Source organism: Vipera ursinii, assembly GCF_947247035.1.
Source record: "Vipera ursinii genome assembly, chromosome: 1".
Classification (NCBI taxonomy): Eukaryota; Metazoa; Chordata; class Lepidosauria; order Squamata; family Viperidae; genus Vipera; species Vipera ursinii.
In genome coordinates, this window is record NC_139512.1 from 87,736,583 (window position 1) to 87,751,280 (window position 14,698).

Genomic DNA, 14,698 nt, shown 5'->3' on the forward strand with positions numbered 1-14,698 from the left:
ATTCTAGTCTCTTTCTACAGTTTAAAGGCACTTTTGGCCTAACTCTACAAGATAATAACTTCAGAGAAGAATATGTGCACCTGTACAACATATACAATTCTGAAGAGTAGCTTATAGAGAGGAGGAAATTATGATATAACCTGGAGAAACACAGAGAGAGAGCAAAGTAAAAATGTTTAACTGCTGTCAAGAAGATTGGAAACCACTTCTTCATAATACTCAATTTCCATCCCTCTTTCTCCTTTTCTTTTTTTCTTTTTCTACTTTATTCTTCAGTATTTACTATTTTTATTACCTTTAGTTTCTCTTATAGTTTTTACTTTATTAAAATTTCTTTAATACTTTTTCGATGAGGTGTACAATTATCAAAACTATTTTTATTCCATGAGTTGCATTCATTTAAACTCATAGAATCTCTCCCTTTTCTAGTCTACTTAAATAATTCCAGAAATATGAATTTTATTTTAAAAAGCACCATCAATTTCACCAGATATATGATATTATCCTAAAAATCAACATAGTGAATTCTAAAAACATACAATATAAACATACAATATATTCCCTTGATCTGTTTTGCTCTGGCTCCTGGCACAGGTTTGCCACCAAAAGGGATTGGCCATCTCATGGTTTAATTTTTGCTGGAAAAGAGACACAGTTAGAGAATAATGCAGGCTGTTTTTATTTCTCCTTTTATAATATTCTCATGACACTTCGCTGTTCTGGAAGATCTCCAAAGAACTCAAGTAGCGCTGAAGTGAGGAAGAGAGAAGAAAAGTAGGACAAAATTCTTCCAGCAGGAATCTCTAATGGAAGCTTCAAACCAGGCATTTTATTAGGAACTGAGAGGTAAGCAAGGAAGGAACATATTATAGAAGTCTCTTCAAAAGAACCACTTATTCCAGTTCTAGTTCCTTTGAGCCTCCTTTAAAACACATCCATAGGGATCCAGGTTGACTATATCCAGATGTATTCAGGGCTCTGCCACATATTTGGCATGGGTCCGGGTTATTTACGGGAGTACCTTTTGCCGGTGTTAACTTCCCATCGTCCTGTGCGCTCCCACAGAGAGGGCCTCCTCAGGGTGCCGTCAGTCAGGGAATGTCGACTGGTGGCCTCCAGGGGGAGAGCATTCTCTGCGGGCGCGCCTGCCCTCTGGAATAGCTCCCTGTTGAGCTCCGGATGGCTCCTGACCTTCGCTCTTTCCGCCGCGACCTGAAGACTTGGCTATTTGAACTTGCCGGCCTGGACTGAGGGACTGGGATTTTAGATCTTAAATTTTAAAATTTTTAAATTTTAGAATGTGTTTTATTGTTTAGGGCTATTTGGTTTAATTTCATTTTAATTTTTGTATATTATGTGTTGTTCATAGTGTTTAATTGCCCTGTACAACGCCCCGAGACCCTTGGGAGAGGGGCGGTATATAAATCCAAATAAATAAATAAATAAATAAATATTTGCCTGTGCATACGTATATATGGAGAAATGCAAGTAAATTTACATATCTTTTCTGGCTAATAGTTGAATGGAGACATTTTTCAGTTAATGAATGCCTGCTTGCTTGACCCCCTCTTCCTGTTTCTCTAAGTCCACCCTTAAGCACACCTCCATTCTTTCACAAAGTAATTTTTCTCTCTATTACACTTTCAAACTTCCCATGCTGGCAGGCTGGCAGTTCTCCATGTGGGCTTCTTTATCCAAATCATGTTACCATTTTGCTGTGATGGGATCCCAGCAGGTAAGAAGTAAGGAGTGCCAGGTGTCTCCTCAAATGAAAGCATACACTTTAATTTGGCAGGAGGACGAAGCAAGATGCTATCTTCTTGAAAGCAATTTTTCCCATTAGAAACACCACTGGTGCTGGGATACATCACAGATGCTTAAAATTGCAAGCCACTGGATACAACAGCATATACTCAGTGAAAATACAGTGTACAGGACTGTCCCTTCACCTAGAAAAACCTTATTGAAAATATAAAGAACTATTGGGAAACTAAGAAGCAGAAGCAAGTGCTTTGTTGCTGCATGGCAGACTAGACCTTTTCAGCTTTATATATATGATCTTTGGTCATTCAGGTTTTTTCCCACGTAGAATTGGAGGTATCAGGGCAACGTTTCGACGAAATCTCATCCGTCATCCTCAGGCTTCAGCTTCGTTCTTCTGGGAGAAGTGTGTATATATATACATACATATATATATATGTTGTTCTTGTTAGCTGCGAAGTGTCCGATGCATCGCGACCCTATGGACAATGTTCCTCCAGACCTTCCCGTCCTCTACCATCTTCTGGAGTCCATTTAAGCGCACACCTACTGACTCCATCCAGCCACCTCATTCTCTGTCGTCCCCTTCTTCTATTGCCCTCAATCTTTCCCAGCATTAGGCTCTTCTCCAGTGAGTCCTTCCTTCTCATTAGGTGGCCAAAGTATTTGAGTTTCAACTTCAGGATCTGGCCTTCTAAAGAGCAGTCAGGGTTGATTTCCTCTAGGACTGACTGGTTTGATCGCCTTGCAGTCCAAGGGACTCGCAGGGGTCTTCTCCAGCACCAAAGCTCAAAGGCCTCAATTCTTTGGTGCTCGGCCTTTCTTATGGTCCAACTTTCACTGCCATACATTGCAACTGGGAAGACCATAGCCTTGACTATACGCACTTTTGTTGACAGGGTGATGTCTCTGCTTTTTAGTGTGCTATATATATATATATGTTTGTGTGTGTGTGTTGCACCTATAATTTTGCATTTTAATGATACTTTTCAGGAATATTTCCTGGTCTCACATTCTCAGTTCATTTCCCAGTTATTTTTATTTTTATTTATTTGTTTGTTTATTTATTTTATTTATTATTTTGACTTTGTTAAGGAAATTTGTTGTGCAGAGGTCTCCTTGTGCTACCAAAGAGTTGCACAGACAAGGAAGGGTACTGAGAGCAGCAAGAGCCACACAGAAGCCACAAGAGTACACTGAGTTGTAAAAGCAAAAAGTAGTTTACTTTAAGGTGGTGTAAAAACAAAAAGGCACAGTCAAAAATAAACAGTCCAAGTAGCAATCCAAAATACAAAGTTTTCTTACCAGTCCAGAGGTCAATACACAGTTCAGGTAACAGAGCAAAAACAGTAACAGTAGAGAGCAGTGAATTCAGAGAGAGAAAGAAGCTACGTTACTAGCTCCCTCTTAGGGCCATGAAAACACTTACACACCCATTGGCCAATTAACATCTTAAAGACATAGCATCATGGTTAATATATTTTCAACCCAACATTGTAGGCCAGGGGTGTCAAACTCAATTTCATTGAGGGCCGCATCAGCATTGCGGTTGCCCTCAGGGGGCCGGGTGGATATGGCCAGGGTGGGCGTGGCCTACTGGGTGGGCATGGCTAGAGTGTGTACAGCCTACTGGGTGGGCGTGGCCAGCTCTACATCATTCGCATCAAGGGTGCCTATGGGGGCCTGGGCAGGAGTGGGACAGATCTGAGGGTCTCTGGCAGAAGGAGGGTCTCTGGGCCAGGGCCAAGGCAGTGGGGGCCGTTCCCTCACTGTTTCCAGGATGGCTTCGCGGGCCACATGAAGCCACTTTGCGGGCCGGATCCAGCCCCCGGGCCTTGTGTTTGACATGTCTGTTGTAGGCTAACACCATATTCCTAACAGACTTCTATACCGCCCTATTCCCATAGGACTCAGGGTGGTTTACAGGGCAATTAAAACCATACAATACAAAAGTTAAAATAAATTTAAAACAAGTAATTAAATTTAAGCCCCAAAATTAAAACTTTAAAACCTAATTAAAAACCCCTCAGTCTAAGCCAGACAGCTCAAAGAGCCAAGTTTTAAGGTCCCGGCGGAACGAACGGAGGTCGGATGCAGTCCTAAGTTCCATAGGAAGTTGGTTCCAAAGGGCAGGCGCACCCACAGAAAAGGCCCTCTCTCTGGGAGTCACCCGCCGGCAGTCCTTCACCAGAGGTACCCTAAGAAGGCCCTCCCTGCGGAAGCGCACAGGACGATGGGGAGTTGATGCCGGCAGCAGGTGTTCCCTCAAATAATCAGGACCCAAGTCATTTAGGGCTTTATAGGTCATCACCAGCACCTTGAATCTCACCCGGAGGGAAGCCAATGCAGCTCGCGGAGAAGAGACATTACATGGGAGTATCAGGAAACTCCCATCACAACTCACGCGGCTGCATTCTGCACCAGCTGAAGCCTCTGAGTGGTCCTCAAGGGCAGCCCCATGTAGAGAGCGTTGCAGTAGTCTAGCCGGGAGGTCACAGTGACTGTGCATAGGGCATCTTGGTCCAGATAGGGCTGCAACTGGCGCACCAGGCGAACCTGGGCAAAAGCCCCCCTGGCCACGGCTCCTATATGATCTTCAAAACTGAGCCGTGAATCCAGGAGGACACCCAAGTTGCGAGCCCTATCAACGGGGGGGGGGGGTAACACCTCACCCCCCATCATTAACGATGGAACAAACTGGTTAACCCGAGATGCCGGTATGCACAGCCACTCAGTCTTGCTAGGATTGAGACAAAGCCTGTTTCTCCCCATCCAAACCCGGACCACCTCCAGGCAACGTGACATCACGTTGAGGGCATCACTGGGTTGGTTCGGGGAGGAAAGAAAAAGTCGGGTATCATCAGCATACTGATGATACCCCACCCCGAAACCATGAATGAGCTCGCCCAGCTGCTTCATATAGATGTTGAACAAGAGGGGAGAGAGGACTGACCCCTGAGGAACTCCACAAACGAGAGGCCTCGGGGCGGATCTCTGCCCTCCCATCAACACCGACTGTGAGCGGCCCAGGAGATAGGAGGAGAACCACTGTAAAACAGTGCCTCCCACTCCCAGCCCCCTGAGATGCCGCAGTAGGATACCATGGTCGATGGTATCAAAAGCCGCTGAGAGGTCTAATAGGACTAGGACAGAGGAATGCCCCCTGTCCCGAGCCCACCAGAGATCATTCACCAGCACGACCAATGCCATCTCATGCTGTACCCGGGCCTGAAACCCGATTGGTACGGGTCAAGATAATCAGTTTCCTCCAGGAACAGAGGAAGCTAATGCGCCACCACACTCTCAACAACCTTTGCCAAAAAGCAAAGGTTGGAGACCAGATGATAGTTGTTCAAAATTGCTGGGTCCAGGACAGGCTTCTTGAGAAGGGGCCTCACCACCACCTCCTTCAAGGCAGCAGGGAATACACCCTCCCTCAGAGAAGCAGTTATTACTGCCTGGAACCAGCCTCGTGTCTCCTCCCGGGCCACATAAACCAGCCAGGAGGGGCATGGGTCCAATAAACAAGTGGTGGAGCTCAGTCTCCTCATGATCCTGTCCACGTCATCGGGGGACACAGGATCGAACTCAGTCCAGGTAACATGCTCAAGACCGCTTGATTCCTCCGTGTCAGACTCTGCCCAGTCAGAGTCCAGACCGGCCCGGATCTGAGCGATTTTGTATGCCAGATGATGACTGAACTCCTTGGCCCGCCCCTGTAAGGGCTACTCCCTCATCTCCTGATTAAGGAGGGAGCGAGTCACCCTAAACAGGGCGGCTGGGCGATTATCTGTGGACGTGATGAGGGCAGCAAAGTAATTAGACTTCGCCATCCTCATCACCGCGAGATAAGACCTTGTAAAGCTTCTTAGTCATAATCGGTCAGATTCAGACCGGCTGGACCTCCAACCGCTCTCTAGACCCTGTCTCTGATGCTTCATCTCCCAGAGCTCCACAGAAAACCATGGGGCCCAACGGGATCTGCGCCGGGTCAGGGGTCACAAGGGTACAACACGGTAGAATGCCTCGGTGGCAGCCCTTTCCCAAGCATCCGCCAAGGCATCGACCGGGCTGTGAGTGAGGGAGATAGGTAAAGACCCAAGCGCCATCTGGAACCGTTCCGGGTCCATTAGGTGCCTGGGGTGGAACCACCTGGTCGGCTCTGCAGCCCAGCAGCGGGGGGTGGCATAGCGGAAGACCAGCCGCAGGAGATAGTGATCGGACCATGACAGGGGGACAATAGTTGGCAAACCCCCTCCCAGATCATCCAACCACTGTCCAGATAAGAAAACCAGGTCAACACTGTGACCCCCCCATGAGTCAGGCCTTGAATTTCTTGGGTCAGGTCCATGGCCGTCATGGAAGCCATGAACTCCCGAGCTAGCTGTGACGACCCTGCCATTCCCAATCGTCGTGGGGATTTGCGACCCCACCCCAGTACTAAAGGAACCAGAAGCCCCAACCCCATCCCACTGGGGACCGTCACAGGCCTAGACTGACAGCTGGTTGAAATACACTCCAATTCCCTCCCACTCCTACCCTTCCGCCCTCCCTAACCCTTTAAAATAACTGGCTAAAACATACCAGGGACCTCTTAATACGTTTCCACCAGAGGCTCCTGTCTAAGCCCAACCAACTCTCGGGGTCCCAACAATTGGGCCCGTCCTTAAGGGAAGTAAGGGATATATTGGCAGGTCGTACCCAGGAGGGAGGAACCCCCCTGAGAGCATACAAATCAGTGCTTGAGTAGTGCAAACGGGTCATATTAAAATCCACACAGGGCCATGCAACCAAATGAATAGTCAGATGTTAATGATTAAGTCCGGAGCATGTATCAGTCCGCAAGTTCAGCTCGACTCTCACCCGAGCCTATCAAGGTAGAGAAGCCACAGCCGCCCTCTCACCGCCACAGGGCATCCCACCTGAAATGGACGAAATGCAGACCACCGGGAGGACCCATCCCACTGATCTCTCACATCAGTGGGTGGTTTATGACCAATCCAGACCGTTCTCTCACTACGGTTGAAACCCAGGACATACCGGACTATAAATAGGGAGTCACAGGAGCAGGGACATATGATCGTATCAGACCCAGCTCTGGCCTCTAATCGGGCATTCAAGGCAACTCCTGCATACCATAAGATCATCCACCAGCTGATCCAGGGGGCCAAAACCAGGCCGTGACAGATCTTCGAGCCACTGTAATTTCAAGCAGACCGAGGCCTCTACGTAGGGCCGAACCGTGGCCGATCTTCAGGCTGTCAGGTCACTACTGCCACTCCGACCCAGACACCCACCAGTGAAAAACGTCAAGATGAAGCCATAGATGATTTTCAAGGTGCTAGGTCACCACCGCCACTTTTCGAAGCAAAACGCCGGCTTCCATGTCACGAAAGCCCCGCTAGCCAGTCCAAACCACCAGGGCCGATCGCAGCCGATACTCTGGCCTCTAGGCCGCCATCGTCACCACAACAGCTCCCACCAGCCAAGCAAAGCAAAGCACCAGGAACAGGCCACTCATGCTTTCCAAGCCACCGAGTCACCGAAGCCACTTCAACAAGCGGAGGGCGTCCATAACGTAAAAAGCGCCCGACGATAAGTCCAAGGTGGCAGGGCCAACCCCGGCCAATCTCCGGGCCGATAGGTCACTGCCGCCATCCGGGGGAGAGGGGGGGCTCTGCGCTGCTAGAAAACGGCACCTGCCAGCTGTGTTTGCTCCCGACTCCCGGTTGGATTTTTCCAAGTTGTTGGGTCGCCACCACCCATCCGAACAGGCGGAGGGCATCCACAGTGGAAAGAATGCCCGACGGTAAGTCCAAGGCGGCAGGGCCAAACCTCGGCCGATGTCTAGGCTGGTAGGCCCCTGCTGCCATCCGGGGGGAGAAGGGGGGTTTAGCGCCACCAAAAACGATGCCAGCCAGCTGTCTCTGCTCCCGACTCCCCATCAGGTTGCCATGCCGACTACCTCATTTGGAGCCCGTTGCGGAGTGCACGAAACTCAAACTGCAGCCGCCGCCATCTTGGAAGAAAAAAAAATTGGTATAGCTGCCTATATCAAATACCTGAGTCTGGACAACTTACAGCAATTAAAACCAAAATAAAAAACAAAAGACAATGTTAAAAAGATAATAAGAGCTATATAAAAAAGCATACAACACAATCCACAGCTGAGGTATTAAAAAACCTCCAACTACAATCAACAAAACAACTGGTAGGCTCCACCACATGTCCAAATCCCCAAAAGTAGTAATGAAACCATGTTTTAAGGCCTTTTGGGTAGAATTTGAGCCAACCTGATCTCTCTGGAGATGATGCCCAAAGGGTGGGCACAACAACAGAAAACACTCTCTTCCAGGGTCCTGCCAGATGGCATTCCCTAACAGGACTCAGAGAAGACCTCTCCTGAGGGACCTAATGGGACAGGTAGATGCAACTCGAAAGAGACAATTCCTCAAATAGTCTAGTCCAGGGGTAGGCAACCTTGGCTCTTTTATGACTCGTGGACTTCAACTCCCAGAATTCCTGAGCCTGGCTTGCTCAGGAATTCTGGGAGTTGAAGTCCACGAGTCATAAGAGCCAAGGTTGCCTACCCCTGGTCTAGTCTTATACTTTATTAAAGGACATCCACAACTGTTCAGCATGCTTAGGTAAAGAGAAATGTGAAGATCTTGAATCTTGAAACAAATATCAACTGGGTAAAGCCAGCCAAGCCTTAACAAAAGCAAGAGAAGAGTAGAAATGTTATCTTAAGATTTCCGACCAATCTTTATTTTCCACAGGCAATCAGAAACAAATCTATGCTTCACCTTCTCAGTAAGATCCATTTACGTATATTGTATGGACTATAGTAAATAGTATGAATAGATTGTGTTGGTTTAAAAAATGATGAGGGGGTAATCAGTAAATCATGGTAATATATTAATCATACTAATTTTAATAACAGGAAATATCTTAATGATTTACATAGTGAAATCTCGTTAGCAATGCTTGTGGTGTTAATTCCAAAGAATTTCCATATTTGAAAACTACTATATAGTATCCAATTTTTCCCAGTTTAACAAACAAGGATTATGATGCATAATCTGTTCCCAGGTAGCTAAGAAATACCTTAATGAAATATATTGATTTTATTTTATTTTTCAGTGTAAGAATAAAGCAATATACAATTATCTGAGGGAACACCTGCTGCCGGCATCAAGCTCCCTTCGTCCCGTGCGCTCCCACAGGGAGGGCCTTCTCAGGATACCGCCGGTTAGGGAATGCTGGCAGGTTATTCCTGTTGTGATTCAGGGTCAGCCTGTGGGTTCGGCAGTTGGGTTGGACGATTCAGAGGAGGAGGAGGAGGGGGGTGTTGGAGAGGTTGCTGAGGGGGTTGGAGAGCTTGCTGATGAGAGCCCTCAGCCAGGCCCCTCCCACCTGGTTACGACGCAGACCCAGCTGTGTGAGCCTGACAGCGTGGATGAAGATGACCCACAGCTGGCCCTGTTCAAGGACACCCGACGCAGGAGGCAGTCAATCAGGAGTAAACAGAGGAAGGCAATGGGGCACCTCAGAAGGAGGCAGAGAGAAGCCACGCCCTGAACTGTTTAAAAGGGGAATGCGTGGGAGGGCTGGTTTGCTGAAGGCAACCGTTTGAATAGCTCCTGTTTCATGGTTCGTGTCTTGTTTTTGCTCTGTTTGCTTTTGTGTCCATAAATTTGGCAGGCTTAGTTCCAGCCTCTTGCCTTCGTGTAAATGGGTTGTCCCTGCCTTATCTGCAGGGCCAGTAGTAGGCTGGTACAGAACAATTCCCAGGGGAAGAGCGTTCTCTGTGGGCGCACCGGCCCTATGGAACCAGCTCCCCATGGAACTTAGGACTGCCCCCGACCTTTGCTCATTCCGCAGGGACCTGAAAACTTGGCTCTTTGAGCTGTCTGGCTCAGGCTGAGGGGTTTTAATTTTTATTAGGCTTTAGTTTTAAATTTCGGGGACTTTATTTAATTAATAGTTTTAATCTGATTTTAATTTTTGTATGTTTGTTTTAATCTTCCCTGTACACCGCCCTGAGTCCTCTGGGAATAGGGCGGTATATAAATTTAATAAAATAAATAAATAAATTGTTATCTCCTATTCTTTCTGCAATGCATTCAGCAAGGGTTAAACTACACATGAGATTATCCAACATTTGTTTTCACGGACCCACTTCCCCATGTGAATCACGTACAATCATAAAGAAGACAAATAACAGATTGATGAGTCACAGATGAAAATATCTGTCTGAAATATATAAGATTATTATTTTTTTCCAGGAACAACAACTGAGAGGGATTCACAGGCAGCATGAAGGTGACCTACACTGAAATGATTAGTGAGAACCGAGAAGTTAAAAATGTTACCCAAGCCAAAAAAAAAAAGGAAAGAAAAGTAACATACAGTACATATGATTCCTTCAAATACTCCTTATCTTAGCAACAGCTAGCTTTTGAGACTTTCTTTTTTATCTTAGCAGGCCTGATATACCTCACGGGCATATCACAATTGCAATCTGCAACATGCTAAAACCTTCTTTTGCCTATTTGGCTTTTTCCTATGAGCGATGGCTGATAGCACTGAAATAGGCCTATAGAGTTAGCCATCTTTTCCTGAGATGGCCATGATACCAAGAAAAGATGCTGCTCCTTTAAGAAATTGCCAACAGATGCAGATAGCTTTTGGGACCATCAACTATCCGGATGGCGCCCGACCTTCGCTCCTTCCGGCGCGATCTGAAGACTCATTTGTTCGAACAAGCCGGCCTGGCCTGATGGGGGATGGGTTGGGATTTTATTGTTGTTGTAAATATTTTTATCTATTGTTTTAGCCTGGGCAGTTGTTTAATTCTCTTTTAACTTTTGTATCTTTGTATTTTTATATGTTTGCCCTGTTCACCGCCCTGAGTCCTTCGGGAGAAGGGCGGTATACAAATAAAATTATTATTATTATTATTATTATTATTATTATTATTATTATTATTATTATTATTATTATTATTATTATTATTATTATTATTATTATTATTATCCCAATTATCCCAAAAGTGCTTTTTTCTAGAGGCAACTGGGCTTTGTTTTTTCCTTAAAGACGTTTCTCTACTCATCCAAGAACACTGGGCGCTATCTAACAAAATGAAATTCAATGGTTGAAAAAAAAGTAAGGTTTTACATTTAGGCAAGAAAAACCAAATGTACAGGTATAGTATAGGGCCGTGGTGGCGAACGTATGGCATGCATGCCACAGGTGGCATGCAGAGCCCTCTCTGTGGGCACATGCGCTGTCACCCCAGTCCTAGGCCTTCAGCTGGGTTTTATAAAACCTTTTCGCTTTAGGCCTCTGCAACCCTGTGGGAAAAAAAAGGTTCAATCAATCAATTTCAACTTCTTGCGGGGGAAAAAAAGATCTCGCAAAGTTGGAATTGATAGATTGAACTTTTTAGTCCCACCCAGTCTGCTGTTACCACTGCAGCCACGCCCACCCAGCACCCGATGATACATAAGTGGGTTTTGGGTTGCAGTTTGGGCACTCGGTCTCTAAAAGGTTCACCATCACTGGTATAGGTGGTACCTTGCTCAATAGTAGCAACTGTGAGAGGGATCTCGGAGTCCTAATGGACAATCACTTAAATATGAGCCAGCAGTGTGCTGCAGCTGCCAAACAAGCCAACACAGTGCTAGGCTGCATTAACAGAGGGATAGAATCAAGATCATGTGACTTATTAATACCACTTTACAATGCCTTGGTAAGGCCACACTTGAATACTGCATCCAGTTTTGGTCACCACGATGTAAAAAAGATGCTGAGACTCTAGAAAGAGTACAGAGAAGAGCAATAAAGCTGATCAGGGGACTGGAGGCTAAAACATATAAGGAACGGTTGCTGGAATTGGGTATGTGTAGTTCAATGAAGAGAAGGACTAGGGGTGACGTGATAGCAGTGTTCCAATATCTCAGGGGCTGCCACAAAGAAGAGGGAGTCAAGCTATTCTCCAAAGCACCCAAAGGCAGGACAAGAAGCAACGGATGGAAACTTATCAAGGAAAGAAGCAACCTAGAACTAAGGAGAAACTTCCTGACAGGTAGAACAATTAATCAGTGGAACAACCTGCCTCCAGAAGCTGTGAATGCTTCAACACTGGAAGTTTTTAAGAAGAGACTGGACAGCCATTTGCCTGAAATGGTGTAGGGTTTCCTGCCTGAGCGGGGGGTTGGACTAGATGACCTCCAAAGGTCCCTTCCAACTTTTTATTTTTATTTTTATTACTATTATTACTATTATTATTATTATTATTATTATTATTAATAATAATCTTCTTCTTCTAGAACTAAAGAAGCTTCTTGGATGAGAAGTAAAACATCTTCAAGGAAAAAAAAGTCCAATTACCTCGAGAAAAAAGCACCTTTGGGAAAACCATGACCTGGATGAATGAGAATCTCCATAGACACAACTCTACCCTAAAGCGAAGTGATTGCTACATGAAACTACAATTGGGCTTAATGATATACATCAGCTTTCTTTTGCTTTACATACCTGCAAAGGTCATAAATATGAGGATTGGGTTGCAAAATTACTTTTTCATCATGGTGAAATAGTGAATGGTCTCTTAACATGGACTCTATATTACATAAGGGCCCAGTGCATTTTATAGCATCTCTCCCCACTCAGCTCTGAATCAGAACGTTGCATAATTTTGCTGTATAATGAGGATTTGAATCTAGTCCAATATTCCAGTCCTGAGTAGTGGGCTTGTCACTAATATCAGCACAATCAGATTAATTTTTATATACATGCTATATTATATTTGATTAAACATTTTTGGCTGCCTACAGAGGTCTGCTTATCGGGTGATTTAGAAATCCATTTAATTAAAGAAAAGAAATAAAAATGTATTTTACCTTATTTAAGTGAAAGGCTATAACTCACTGGTAGTACACACATTTTAAATTTAAAAGGTTCCATGGTCCTTGGCTAGCGCTAACTGAGATACAGTTCAATGGCCTGATCTGATATTGAGCAGGGGAAGATTGTAGCTCAGTACCTTTGTACTTAAAAAATCCAGATGGCTACTAGGTGGCAGCAAAATTAGACTTTTCTTTATGTCTTTCATGCCATGTAGTGGGTCTCTAGATTTCTGCAGTCCACATCTGATAGACTTTCTGTAGCTCAATGTTTAAACTCATATTTTACAGGAGAAAGATCCCAGATTCCATTTTGGATAACTTTAAAAAGGCTCTGAGGCTGGAGAATAACTTCCAATTCAGTGGTTATGTTATGTGGCAAAAATAAATGGCCTGATTTGTTACATGGCATCTTCCTATGCTACAAATTCTTTTGGAGTTTCTTTTTACACATTTATCTTAGCACTATGTCTCTGGATCTACTGCAGATAAATTTTTAGAGACAATCACATGCGGGCTGCTGCCAGTTAGTCCTGATAAAATGCAAATTAGAAAACATTTGATAGATGGCAAGAAGAAGGTTGTCACCTTTTTGGAACAGACAATCATGAGACATTCAAATGGATGCAACTTTCAACACCAGGGCATTTGATAAGGCAATTCTAAGCAGAGATAGGAATTAGGATAGTCTGCAATTCTGGTAAATGAGGCACTCAAGGAGCTTAAAATGGTTCCTTGGTTGAGATCTTCCTCTGAAAGCTGATCTTACCAAAAGTCTGCTTTTAGATTGGGTAGACCAGGATTCTTCTAACTTGTCCCTTTTATGACTTGTGGACTTCAGCTCCCAGAATTCCTCAGCCAGGCATGCTGGATGAGGAATTTGGGAGTTGAAGTCCACAAGTCATAAAAGGGCCATGTTTGAAGACCCCAGGGATAGATCAAATGCAAGTGGATTTGCCTTGACTTTGCAATGTATCCTCTCTTGAGGTCCCATGTCTTCTTGACTGGCAAGGCTCTGTGCCCTTTTAGCACCTGTATTCTCTGCAGGAAGATGAGGTTAGCAGGTTGTTCCTGATATACAGTATTTTCACTAACTGGAGGCCTATTTCAACTGGCTTTTCCCCCTTTCTTTTCTGTTTTGTAATCTCTTCTGATTTTTTCCTCTGCTGTTTTAATCACTAAACTAATAATTTAAAACATTAAAAATTAAAAACCTCCTGGAAGCATTGTTGTTGTTGAATGGCTGCATCAAAATTCTTAGAAAAAAATCCAGCCTTAAAAAAAGATAACCAGTTCCTTTAAAATCAGAGATGCATTAGTACTAAGAGCATTAGCTGGGAAACCTTCAGAAAACATTTAACACATTTTAGCCAACACAGTTTCACCTTCTGGTTTTTATAATTTTTTTCCAGAGTCATGGACAATGATTTTAATAGATTCATAAACTTTTGTTATGCCCTACTCGTATCTTGGGTTTTCATGATCCTTGATATAGTTGTCTCTTTATTTATATATTTCACTTATTTGTCTTCCTGCATTGGACTGATGTGTCAGTTTTAGTTGGGGTTGCCAAGCCAATTACTGAAAATAAAACTGTGGTGCACAATTTGAATATAAGCCATTTTATTTTTAAATCCCAAACTTCTTAAGAATTTGAAAACTAGGAAAAACCTGACTGTTTTATCCCTAAACAGTCCTTGTGATGAATCAACTGCTATTAATATGATGCAAGCTTAGGTCTTCTGGAAGATCCTCACATCCTAGCTAATTACTAATCCGACAAATTATCCTTCTTATTCACTATCACATCTTCCTGACCTACTATGAATCATAAAAAAAAAGTGTGATTGTGTTTGCAAGACACAGCCAGCATGTCCCACATTAACCTAGTGTTCTGGAGAGTCCTTATGCTGGGTTTCTCCTGTCTGGGGCTAAGATCAAGCGTTCAGACATGTTGCAAGAAGGATGCCAGCTCTCTTGCAGGTGAGATAAGCCTGCCCTAGGAATTTCAGGTCCAGCTGATTTTC